Source organism: Poromitra crassiceps (assembly GCF_964638095.1).
Source record: "Poromitra crassiceps genome assembly, chromosome: 2".
NCBI lineage: Eukaryota > Metazoa > Chordata > Actinopteri > Beryciformes > Melamphaidae > Poromitra > Poromitra crassiceps.
In genome coordinates, this window is record NC_139624.1 from 91,178,871 (window position 1) to 91,191,623 (window position 12,753).

Consider the following 12,753-nt stretch of genomic DNA (forward strand, 5'->3'; position numbering starts at 1 on the left):
AAAAGAAATACAAAATGAAATAAAATATAGGAGAGCACCCTCTCCACCGCCCCCTGATTGTAATGTACTTCAAACTGCTTTGGAAATAGAGTTTTTGACAGTCGTGTCAATAAAGCTTCTTCGAATCAAGTGAATTTATTGGATAGAGAGAAAGAGAAACAGAGAGAGAGAGACGGCATACTGTAGCTTTACAGTATGTGTGTATAATTTTTAATTCGTTTTGAATGATTTTATTGATTATTATCTGCTTTGGCGAGCGAGAGAACAGACACAGCAACGACGTGGGAATGAATGGCCCATGGACAAAAGTCGGTGATGGCAGCACTCCAATCCCCAAGCAGGAATGGAACAGCGGCTTCCTAAAAAACGAGGTGAACAAAAAGGAGCTCTTCTCAATCATCAACACACAGACTGACATGGCTCCTTCTGACTGTGTGCTTCCACACTTTGCTCTCCAACAAGCATTGCCATCTCACAAAACTTCAGCCATGCAACCATTCTGAGGCAGACACCAGAATCCTCCTGCATGCACAAGCGGCAGAGCAGGGTCATACACCCACCCATCTATGATGGCATGGTAGACAGCGATGTCATAGTTTTGGCAATCCAGTTTTTCTAGATCCTTGGACTATCTGAGCTCTGGTTGTGTTTTGGTAGTGGTCAAAAGTATTGCGATATACCAGTCCATACCATCTACTCTGATCTCTTTCTGTCAAAGTAGTTGGCACTACCTCTCTTCTACAGCCTACAGGACAGGTGTGACACGACTTCACAGTTTCTTGGATGAATTTTGTCCGGCCGCGGCTGTGCCGTTTTACAGGCTGCGATTGGGCTGAAACTTACAGGGGTTGTAAAGAGCACCTGTGTGGGTGACATGACGGAGCCGGATTTTTTAATTAGGATTGCCCTGATTACCTAATGATGTGATGTCATCAGTGACGTCAGTGATGATGTCATAAGTTCAGTGATGATGTCATCAGTGATGATGTCATGTTCCAGACAGGGGGGTCCCCACGGGTCTGCTAGTATATAAAATTGAGTATGTGGGCTCTGTCCACATTTTGTTTCAAGTTCTGTGTTCGGCCACAGCTGTGCCGTTTTACGTGCGATCGGGCTGAAACTTTCAGGGGGTGTAAAGAGCACACGTGCGGGTGACCTGATGGAGCCTGATTTTTTTAATTAGGGCAGATTAATTGCCCTGATTGCCCTAAGTCTGATTACCCTAAGCCTGAGGCTATAGTTCAGTGATGATGTCATCAGTGATGTCATCAGTCTGAGGCTATATAAGTCAGTAGCCGATTTCACACCGGTGTTGAAAGCCGTAAAATGCACGGAAAATGGGATCCGCGCCTCCGATGTGAAAGTTCTGAAAGCGGGTTGGTGGGTAATTGTTGTACGCCTTTCGTTCCGCCAGTGGACCTAGTCACAGCGCCGGGTTACCCTGCAACCCACCTCCACCTAAAAGCGTAGGAGCGGCAAGCCGGAACGGTGCGAATGGTCAGTTCATTCATAAAAAAAAATACAGGGGGAAGCACCTCATGCAGCAAGAAAAGCACAAGTGAAAGTAAAAAAATGCAGCCAGGAGGAATGCTCCGTGTCTAGTAAGCAGGGAGTTCCCCAAGCCCCAGCAGCCGGCTATTTCTCCGCCTACTGGCCTCTGGCCTACCGGTTACTTTTATACACTGTAAAAAAAAAAAAAAAAGTACAGTGCACCTGAACGCAACATACAAGATACCCGCTGAATAAGTGTCCAAATGTTCATGTCATTCTGGCCGATACTCCACTTCTGTTATAACATTTCAGTCTGGAATATGGAATATCTTTCAATAATCTTTATAAGTTAAGTTAAGTTAAGTTATCCTTTATTTATCCCCTTGGGGGAAATTCATCCTCTGCATTTGACCCATCCTCTACTAGGAACCTTCCTAGAAGTAGGAGCAGTGGGCAGCCACTGTGCAGCGCCCGGGGACCAACTCCAGTTCATTTTGCCAGTACCTTGGCCAGGGGCACTGACAGGAGTATTAACCCTAACATACATGTCTTTCTTTGATCGTGGGAGGAAACCGGAGCACCCGGAAAAAACCCACACGGACACGGGGAGAACATGCAAACTCCACACAGAAAGGACCTGGGACGGACCGGGGTTCGAACCCGGGACCTTCTTGCTGTGAGGCAACAGTGTTAACCACTAACACTATGACTAAAAGGCTAAAAGTAATCTCATGTGTAAGAAATGACTGTTCTACAATTAAGTGAAACTGTAAATAATTAACTTGTTTGTTTTGGATTTATTTAGCTTCAAGAGTGCATTTTTGTTCTTGTGTGACCCTCAACACAGGCTTTGAGAATCCCGGGCCACTTACTGATACTTATGCTTAAATGAACCCACTCATATTCTAGTTTATTTCTAGAAAAACATTTTGGCTATTAGAAATTCTAAGTTATTCCTCTAAACCTGACTTCAAATGCCCAACATTTTTCCGCACCGGCACCGTTTGGCCCCCAACCCTCAGCAAAATCTGGCCCTCTGGTAGCGAGGACATTTTTTTGTGGTCCTCTCTATCATCAAAGTTCCTGGGTTACGGCATGATAATATTTGTTTGGCCCCAGCAACAATCTGGGTTTCTCATGTGGCCCCCCATGAAAAATAATTGCCCACCCCTGATCTAGACTCTTAAATTGGTTCTCAAAGTGAACCAGATTCATGCATTTTAGTTTAAAATGTACAAATTTTTCTTACAGGCGGCATGGCCCCCCGAACCCCCCAAAAGGGTCCAAGCAAGGTCTACCCACCACAATCTCTCCAAATCCTGTGGGAAACATAGTTATTAGTATTTTCTTTGTTCTTAAAAATATACATTGCCTGTTTGTGTTTTGCAATATGGATATTGTTTTATTTATAATTAAATTGAGCATTGGGCCTTTATAAGAATGTTTATTTGTATTATTTCAATTGTCACACTCATGGATACATATTTGAGGTTTGTTTATTAATTGGGAAAAGGAACACTTGAACAAACGCCGCGAACATGAGCCGGCTACTTTTTCAATCTGACTGGCTACTCAAAAGTTTGGGGAACTCTCTGAGTAAGTAGGTTAGGCTTTATGCTCAAACGATGTTGACATTAGTAGGTAAAATTAAGAGGATATTCCCTCTGGAAACCAGCTCCAGAACTGCAATCTGTCTAGCTAGCCAGTTGTGCATTCCCTTACAAAAACTACTAACGTTATAGTAGTCATGTGCATTTATAGCCTATACTATTCTCCCGACGACGAGTAACGTTATGCAGACTGCAGCTGTTCAGAACGGACGCTAATTAGGCTACTTGATGGGAATAATTTGCTTTACAAAAAACTGGAACAAAAGATAAGAATTAGCCTTGTACCTAATAGGCTACATGATGGTGCATCTGTGATCCTCCATAAAGTCGAATAAAGTGAATATTGAATGCCTTGTTACCATGCTGCATGTGGACAACACTTTCCTGTTTTATCAGTTTGATCCTTAACGACCGCAGCTGCACGTCGTTGGCTGGCGTACATCGGCGATGTTTGGTTGTTGAATGAATTCGTTCATCATACAGTAGCCTAGGCTACACTAACCTATGAAAATATTAATTTGGGCTAGGAGGAGCTGGGTGGAAATGCCTCCGCTCGCCTTTCAATCCAGGAGCGGTGGCTGTCACCTGAAAGCACACCCCAAGACGGGAATGTGGTGGTGCTGCTTGGCTGTGTGTGAAAGCAATTTCTGTGGCGAGGCTGCCGGCTTTGCGGGCCTTCTGAACTGCGATCTGTGTGTGAAAGCAGCTAGAGGTTCTCAGTGGCTTCAGTACCCCCTTTCCCTGATTTCCGAATACAAGTACCCCCTTTACCCAAAAATTGCATAATGAATGAATTAATTATAGCCCACATTTTGAAGAATATAACATTGCAAAATAAGAAATTTAGTAAAATAGTTGCAATTAGTTCCTCCTGAGCAGATTTATTTTAATGTTTCATTTATTTTCAGGATTTATTCTTATTTTTTCAGATTTCCCCTTTCTCTCAAGTACCCCCTGTAGTACCTCCACATACCCCTAGGGGTATGCGTACCCCAGTTTGGGAACAACTGATATAAGTGATGGGAGTATAAGTAGGTAGGGAGGAACCAGACGGGAGACGATGGCTTCCGCCCCTGGGCTGTGTGTGTGACCTGACAGAGCCAGATTTTTTAATGAGGTGATTGCCCTAATTACGGTACCATAGAGCAGGCGAGGCCATGACGCACAGTGGTCATCAGTGATGTCATAAGCGCAAGTGAGCCCGCACAGCTGGTGAGCTGCAGGGCGGGCGAGGCCGAGCTGTGTATGCAAGCTACAGGGCGTAGCGCGTGAGATGCCTAGTATGAATTAAAAGCTATTATAATTTCAGAAAAGCATACATTTATACTCCCCTCTAAAATGAGGCAAAAAAGAAGAGAGCGAGTGGCATGTGCGAATGATTTTTCTAAACTTTTTACTTTTTGCTGAATTTTTTTTTGAGCCCCAGCCAGCAGAATAATCAAATTCCAGTGATTATGTGTCTCTCTTGCCAGAGACGGCATTATTCAGAGAGAGTGGAAAAAACACACAACACATTTATTGGCGTGCTAGAAAAACACACAACATATAAACAACAAAACAACAACATTTAAACAACAAAACAACATTTAAACAAAACAATCCGCTTGAGACAATGTCCTGAAAATAATCTACAGACCTTTACTCACAGCAATGTTTTGATCCAGGTAATGAGGTTAACCTTTAGCGGGAAAAGCCAAGACATTAGCAAATGTCACCTAGAGCTGGGTATTGGTTCAAATTTCAAGAATCGATTTGATTCCGATTCACAAGGGTGCGAATCGATTAATCCCGATTCGATTAATTTCAATATCGATTTGGTTAGTGATACCAAAATGTGTTTTTTGAGCTGTAACCTGAATTACATGACTGTCCAGTTATGTAACACAGGGGTTCCCAACCTTTTTTGAGCCAAGTACTGTAGATACATGGGGAAAAAAGGTTGCGGACCGGTTGTCAATTTTAATGGTTTTAGATACACATATATTTACTCACCAGGTGGTGACAAAGGGTAAATAACAACCTTTTCATCTGTCAATAAAGACACTTTCACAATTATGCACAGTGATTTGATTTCAGCCTATATAATTTCTAAAAGTAGATATTAATGATCAAACATTTCCATTTACAGTACGTAGCCTACAGTATTTGTTTTTGTTTCAACTACAAACATAAATAAACGTCAACTTGAAACTATGTTTCAACTACCACACAGCATAATATTTTAGCCTGTTTATATAAAAAAAAAAAAATCTTTTTTTTTTGTAATAAAAAATCGATCTCTGGACATATGAATCGATATCAAAGGATTAAAATAAAAATCGATTAAAAATCGGACAATCGATTTTTTGAACCCAGCCATAATGTCACCGTTGCGTGTGTCAACCAAAAATCTATGGACCAATTTGGAGTGGACGTCACAGGGATATGTCGCTGCAGTTGCGCACGCATCGGGTCGGCAGAAACTCTGAGTAAACAAGTGAAGCCGAAACTAGAGAGATCCCCGGAATACGGGAAAAAGACATCTTGTGCCGTATAGACGCTGGATTTTCCCACTAGGAATATGACGATGTGCGGCACTTCAACTTTGGCGATGTAGCTGAATCCTAGACCCATCCTGACAGTGAGTACGGGTCAGGAAACCCCACCCCATTGAAAGAGTTAGCTTACGTGCTTACGCTTATGTGTAAGATAACCTGTCTGTTGCTGGCAAAGCTTTAAAATACGTGGAGGAGGCATCCGGATATTCCATATTTCTATGACAGCTGAACTGCTACTGTAGCTGTCACTTTCTGCAACCAGTTCGGCTCCGCCCACAAAATACGTAATCGCTGGTGACAAATGATGGTCTCGACCTAGTTTCAAGATGAAGACCAGACACGCTGCCTCACGCCACACGTAATCTAGAGACATAGCGACCTCAGCATCGCATGTAATCCTAGCGTGACGACAAGTGCAGTAATCCCAGAGTGACGTCGTTAATGTCGTCAGGCAGTAGTGACGCACTTGCCTAGGTGACGGCGTTAATGTCGTCAGTGCCGAGGCTACGACATGGCAGTATTTATAGCCACGCCGAGCGCACCACAGTCCTTGTTCCCTGCCCTCCAGCCGCTGCACTAAGTGATCCAATTCCTTCTCCGGAAGCCGCGTTTCACTTCTCAAGCTGCCCATTCCTCCAGATTCTGCTACCAAGCCATCTGCTTTCACGAGACCTCCCTCCAGATTCCGCTATCAAGCCATCTGCATTCACGAGACCACTCACCGTTCACTCCTGCAACATGTCGAGCTCCGAAGACGAAGAATACGAGTACCAATTCGAGCTCGAGGCACCCAGCTCCGACGAGGACTCGCCCGTCGATTCATCCATGCCCGGGTACGGGCTGCAACAGGCAAGCGGACGGCAGCAGGCTTCGGCAGCACCGAACGCATCTCAGACGGGGAACCTCATCGTCAAGAGAGAGCAAGCGGGGCCGGCGCGCAGCAGAGGAAAGAAAGCAAACGGGGCCAAGTCACGAGGACAAGTAACAACTCGCAGTCGCGCAAGGGCCGAAGCGGAGAGCGCTCCGGGCCCGGGCACGAGCACTCGGGGGCGCGGAGGGAAGCAAACGCGCGCCCCCGCGAGGAGCGCTGCGGCCCCGGGCAAGGCATATGGCAGGCCATTAGGGTCGAAAATCCCCGTGAGGAGCGCAGCAGCTCCAGCCGGGGCATACGACAGGCCATTAGGGCCGAAAATGAAGGCGGAGCTCCAGGCCCCGAACCACACCAAGCCCTCTCGGCTGGACCTGCTGCTGGACATGCCGCCCGCCGGCCCGGACGTCCAGGCGCAGCACTCCTGGAACAACGACGACTGCTCGCCCAACATCTTTGTTAAGGAAGACAACAAGCTGGTGTTCCACCGGCACCCCGTGGCGCAGAGCACGGACGCCATCCGCGGCCGGGCGGGCTACACGCGAGGACTGCACGCGTGGGAGGTCAGCTGGGCCAGGCACCAGAGGGGGTCCCACGCCGTGGTCGGGGTGGCCACGGGCGACGCGCCGCTGCATTCGGTGGGCTACACGGCCCTAGTGGGAAACAACACCGAATCCTGGGGCTGGGACCTGGGCCGGTGTAAACTCTACCACGACGGCAAGAACCACGCGGGCAGAACCTACCCCGCCTTCCTGGAACCAGACGACACCTTCATAATACCAGACTCGCTCTTAGTCGTCTTGGACATGGATGAGGGAACGTTGCGCTTCATAGTAAATGGTCATGATCTAGGGGTGGCGTTCAGAGAACTTAGGGGCAGGAAAGTGTACCCAGTAGTGAGCGCCGTGTGGGGACACTGCGAAATACGAATTCGGTACATAAACGGACTCGATGCGGAGCCCCTCCCTCTGAGGGACCTGTGCAAGCGTTCAGTGCGGGCGGCTCTAGGAAGGGAGCGCCTGAGCGAAATCCACGGACTGCCCCTGCCCGCCTCTCTCAAGAACTACCTGCTCTACCAATGACGGGGTCGATGACCACAGCTCAGTCGGGGGGAGAGCGCGCTCCGGGCCCGGAGCTGGCCGCAGCCATGCAATTCTCATTTTCAAGTCTCATCCATCCGCGGCCCCGTTCTGTTCGGGCCATCAAGCCATCCAGTCTCCAAGCGTCCGCTGTTCTGATCCTGCTAATCAAGCCATCGTAAGCGCAGGTCCTGCTCCATCATCGTTCTCAGCACGACGCAGTTCCACGACGTGGTCTGGGAATTCGGCTCCCACGATTAAAAGCTATCCAGCCGGGACGGCTCGCAGCATCGTCAGCCCCGAGCGCAGGGAACGCCCGCGGAGCCCGTCCCGGACAGCAGTCGAGCGCAACGGTAACGTAATCACCTCTTTAATACATAACAGTGCCATATAATTTTAGCAACCAAATCCTAATTTCAAATCACTTCGGCGTGCTTCAAAACAATCATCTAACCATTCCCTGCGGTCCGCACGTCGGGCGCGAAGGAAACGAGCTGGGCATAAGTAGCTATGCATTTATCATAGTGAATGAATGATCTCTTGACAATCTCCGTGAACTGGTCGTTATATCCTCGCCTACAGCTAAAGAAAGACGGCGGAGCTACACTAAATGTCTCTTCATCCAATAACGTGAAATTAAATAACCTGGTGCATTCGAGAGCAAAATGAAGAGGCTAAATCTATGGAGAACTACACACATCTCTAACGTGTTAAATAATTAGGCCTAAACAATTAACATCAAATGTATTCACACATCGTGCTCAAATTGCATTCATTGCATTTATTGCACAATTTACAATAGTTAATAGCCAGCCAGAATCATTGCAAACGGACGTTCAAAGCATCAGTTAGCAATAGCGTTCAGTTAATCAATGTCTAATGACAGCCAGATTCCGTTTCAACCAAAAAAAAAAAAAAAAAAAAAAAAACGTTTCCCTTTCTCCGAGTCGATGCCCCAGCCACCCAGTCAAATTAACAGAAGCCGTGCTGCTCACTGAATATACATACAGTATATATACATATAACATACATATATATATGATTTGGACATTTAACCGTGTGGCGGGCGATGCCCATCATCGGTATACGGCTCCACATATAAGCCTACTCTCATTCCACGGTAACAATGCTGCAAGTTAAAAATATCCATTCAGCGACTATTGGTGTCCAGGCTTCTCCAGGCATCGCCGGGCCGTCATCACCGTGCGTCACCGCATCCTTGCATCACTCATAATAATAATGCTTCCTGGTATCATGCCGCTTGCGGATTGTCAGTCATATCAACCAGGCCGAGAGACCTCCTGCGTCCCTCTATCTCCGTATCAATCACATGTCAATGCCATAGCTTCAGCACCGGGTTGCCTCGGAAAAGTCATTAATCGCATTCCGGCATTAATCCCATTCATTTAGCGAATCGAGCTTCTAGCGTCCATAATGCTGTATGCCGGAAGGGGCGTTGGGGCGTAAGTTCATGCATGCCTATAATTGCTAATATTTGAATGTGCTATCCTGCTGGCCAAGATTTCCAGAGTCCAAGCAGTAGCAATGCCCCGGAGTAAGTCGGCGGAGCGCGGAACAAGTGTTCCCTTCCAGCGCTCTCCCCGAAGTTATAGCGCAAGGGGGCGCTAAAGTCATATACATAAACTTTATTCCAGACTCGGGTCCATATAAAATACGTACACAAACACAGACAGCACAATAAGAAAGAACTAAAATAAAATAAAACCACACAACAAATAGATCTAAAACACATACAAGCAGCTATTGCAGTGCTTCCAGAAGTGCATCATAAATCTTGCTCACTTCGTGCAGGCACCCGCTAGTGCCATAATAACTCCATTCTCCGACTGGCTAGTCGACGCATAAAACTGTAAATAAACCGTCCCAGAACAGCACGGAAAGCGAGCACATTACTGCTCACAAACACATGGCTAGCACTTGTCCATCTCGGGGGGTTTTGCTAAGTCACCGCGCCGAAGCGCGCCGGATTGGTCGATCACCCAGCGCCTGCTGTAGCGCTGCGGCCACGCCCGGGGGGCGTCGTAAGTCGCCGTGGCGGCGCCGCTGGTCCTCGTCAGCCCACGCGGCCTACGTCCGACCAGAGCAGGCCGCCATATTGTCTACCCAAAGATCTCTCCTCCCCTAGGCGTCACATGGTAAGCACACGGCATCCATTCCTGCATTCCTCGCAATAGCCGTTACTTCGCATTTCATTGGTAGTGGACTCCCCGAATCGGTGTCGATCGAATTGATTAAGCGTTCTAGGTGCCGAGGTGAGTCAGGCTGACGCTAGTAACGTTACAGCCAGATGCTGTATAGACTCAGGTCTCAGTCTTAATCCGTTTCACTACATTAAGACTGAGAATATTATTATTTAAATCTTTTCATAACGTTAGGTGGTGCTGTTGGAAGCCTTGCATCGGAGAACCAATCATGAGTGTTGTGGGCGGGCCTGCTTTCTGGGGGCAGTGACGCTCATACAGAACCGGTGTCTCGCAAAACATCGCCGCGTTTGCGGAGAAACATATTAATCACTTAGAAACAAACGTAACCTGTTAATAGGACGTGTTTCATCCGGCCCCGGCGGCTAGAGGTCTTTCCCCCAGCGATAAGCCCGACTCCCGAGGCTAACGTTACAGAGCCTGCTGATGACTTCACAGTAGCAAGCGGACCACTTCCGGGTAGGAAAAATTATTGTAAAATAAACAACAGGTATAAACTCTCTTTGCAGCACATCAGTGTCTTGCTCTATATTGGAACTATGAAACATTGCATTGCCGCTACCAAATAAAATTCTAATAATAAATGTAGGCGTGTCTGCTGCCGGCCGTTCTCGCCGGGCTCGAAGAGACAGATTTTGACAATGAAATTCCCAGAAGTTTGGTGGTTAGGTGGCGCTGTTAGCGCCGCTCACCAAACGTCTGGAAACCGAGACTAGATGCTGTAAGCTACTCGGTGGCCTCACGTGTTGTTTTGTTGTTGTGTCCAAAAGGCAACATTTCACCGTCCGGTGATAACGTCTGTGTTCGTGTGTGTGTATTGTGGCTCTTATCTTGTGCAGTCCGCAGTGCAACACGCTGCTCGCAATCCGTGTGCTTTTTTGAAGGCGTTGAAATAAGTTTGTTGCACTGCTGTCTTTAGTATAGTAACCACTAGCCACGGCCTTCAGAGAGACTACAGCGGGGAAGCAGCACATAGTTGCGTATATAAGAGAGAGCCGCCGTACTGTAATTACCCTAGTTAAAAGTGAAAAGTGATTTTCATTTTTTTTAACATCGTCCTAACTAAATAATTCCATTACGATTCAAAATCGATTGCAGCCCTAACTTCAATAGAACTGGCCCCAATGCAAAATTCAGACAGCCCATTTAGTTGCCAGTAACATGCCAATAAGTCTAAATTACTATGCCTTTTGTGTTTTATCTGCAGACTAAGCAGCTATAGGCTTTCGGTTCTATAAAAGCCGTTATTTTTTGTATTGACTATTGAGTGATACACTAAAACAATCATATCAGAAGTGTTGTTTGTTTTGTGTTCACAATAGATTGGTTATGTCAGAGCTATGGAATATTAAATCATCCATCTTTGCTCACTACATCTGCCCTTTCTTTCTTTTTACCCCAGGTGTGCATAAAATACAGGTTAAGAACTTATTTTTTTAATACAAAAATGTGAAATAATGATTGGTTTATCGTATCGGTTATCGGCCAGGAGAAGCATATATTTATCGGTTATCGTATCGGCTGTAAGAATCCATATCGTGCATCCCTATATACCATAAAACAATACGATAGAAGTTACATATACTATACTACTATACTATATACAATAAAGTGTCACAATTCTCCTACAATCCTCATCAAGCACCATTTTGCAAAAAAGTTAAATATGTGAGGTACTGTATGTACGGTAATATTTTCTTAAATACAGCAGTGTGAGTGATAGTAATAGTAATAATAATAAAGAGTAAGGTGCATTAGGTCGATCAGTAAAATGAGCAGTCAGACATGAACAGTAACAGTGTGGATTATTTGATTATTGCCCAAATTGCAGTAGCAGTTATTGCACATTGAGTTTTACTGTACAATCAGACATGATCAAAAGTCGCTTTTTGATTTCAAGATTTAAGATTCAAGATTTTTTTTTATTGTCACTCCGGGGTACAAGTATCACGTGTGAAATTCTTGTGCAGTGGACTCCGTTTACAACATCAAATATAACAGGGCATATGAGTGCAAAAACAACAAGAGACACAACTAGCAATAAGGCAGTAGAGTGATAAGACAAGTCAGACAGTGGCATATTCACTGCATATAGGTGCACATGTCATGTGCATACTTTAGACGTGCTTAAACATTTTAAATTCGACGTATTTTACGTACAGGTGCAAATAGCATATACCTAATTAAACATACAATTAAACATTAGACATACATAATGGTAGCAGCTACAGTACGGTACAGTACAGCTACTTCACTATTTGTGTATGTTAAGGAGTCTCGTAGCCTGCGGGAAGAAACTGTCCCTCAAGCGATTTGTGCGTGCTTTTGGGACCCTGTATCTCCTCTCTCCTCTCTGTAGGCCGTCTCGTCGCTCCTGGAGATCAGCCCAAAGACTGCTGTGTCGTCTGCAAACTTCACGATGGTGTTCGAAGATTGAGTCGCCACGCAGTCGTGGGTGTAGAGGTCGTACCAGAAGGGGCTGGAGACGCACCCCTGGGGCGCTCCTATGCTGATGGTCAGTGGGGAGGAGGTGAGGTTGTCCACTCTCACCACCTGGCGGCGATCTGTCAGGAAATCCAGGATCCAGTCACACATTGCTGTGTTTAGTCCCAGATCCTTGAGCTTGCGTACCAGCCTGGAGGGTACTATGGTGTTGAATGCTGAGCTGTAGTCCACGAACAGCATTCTCACATAGGTGTCCTTCCCCTCCAGGTGGGAGAGGGCGGTGTGGAGCACGTGTGCTACTGCACCGCTGTGCTCCTGTTGGGGCGGTATGCAAATTCTAGCGGGTCGTGGTCCGGGGGGAGTGTGGGGTGGATCTGTGATATAACCAGCTTTTCAAAGCACTTGCTGGCTATGGGCGTGAGGGCTATTGGGCCCCAGTCGTTGAGGCTGGTCACTTTCTGCTGCTTGGGAATGGGGATGATTGTCGCTGCTTTGAAGCAG

At 46.4% G+C, this 12,753-nt stretch overlaps 1 protein-coding gene and 1 pseudogene across 2 annotated transcripts in view; one reads left to right on the forward strand and one right to left on the reverse strand.

Moving 5' to 3' along the window:
* Positions 1 to 12,753, reverse strand: part of lyrm4b (LYR motif containing 4) — a 112,531-nt gene that overhangs the window by 35,135 nt on the left and 64,643 nt on the right. The gene's annotated exons all lie outside the window — the stretch shown is intronic.
* On the forward strand, positions 6,377 to 7,588 carry LOC310791377 (SPRY domain-containing SOCS box protein 1 pseudogene; annotated as a pseudogene). Its single transcript has one exon. The product of its transcript is annotated as an SPRY domain-containing SOCS box protein 1 pseudogene (transcript).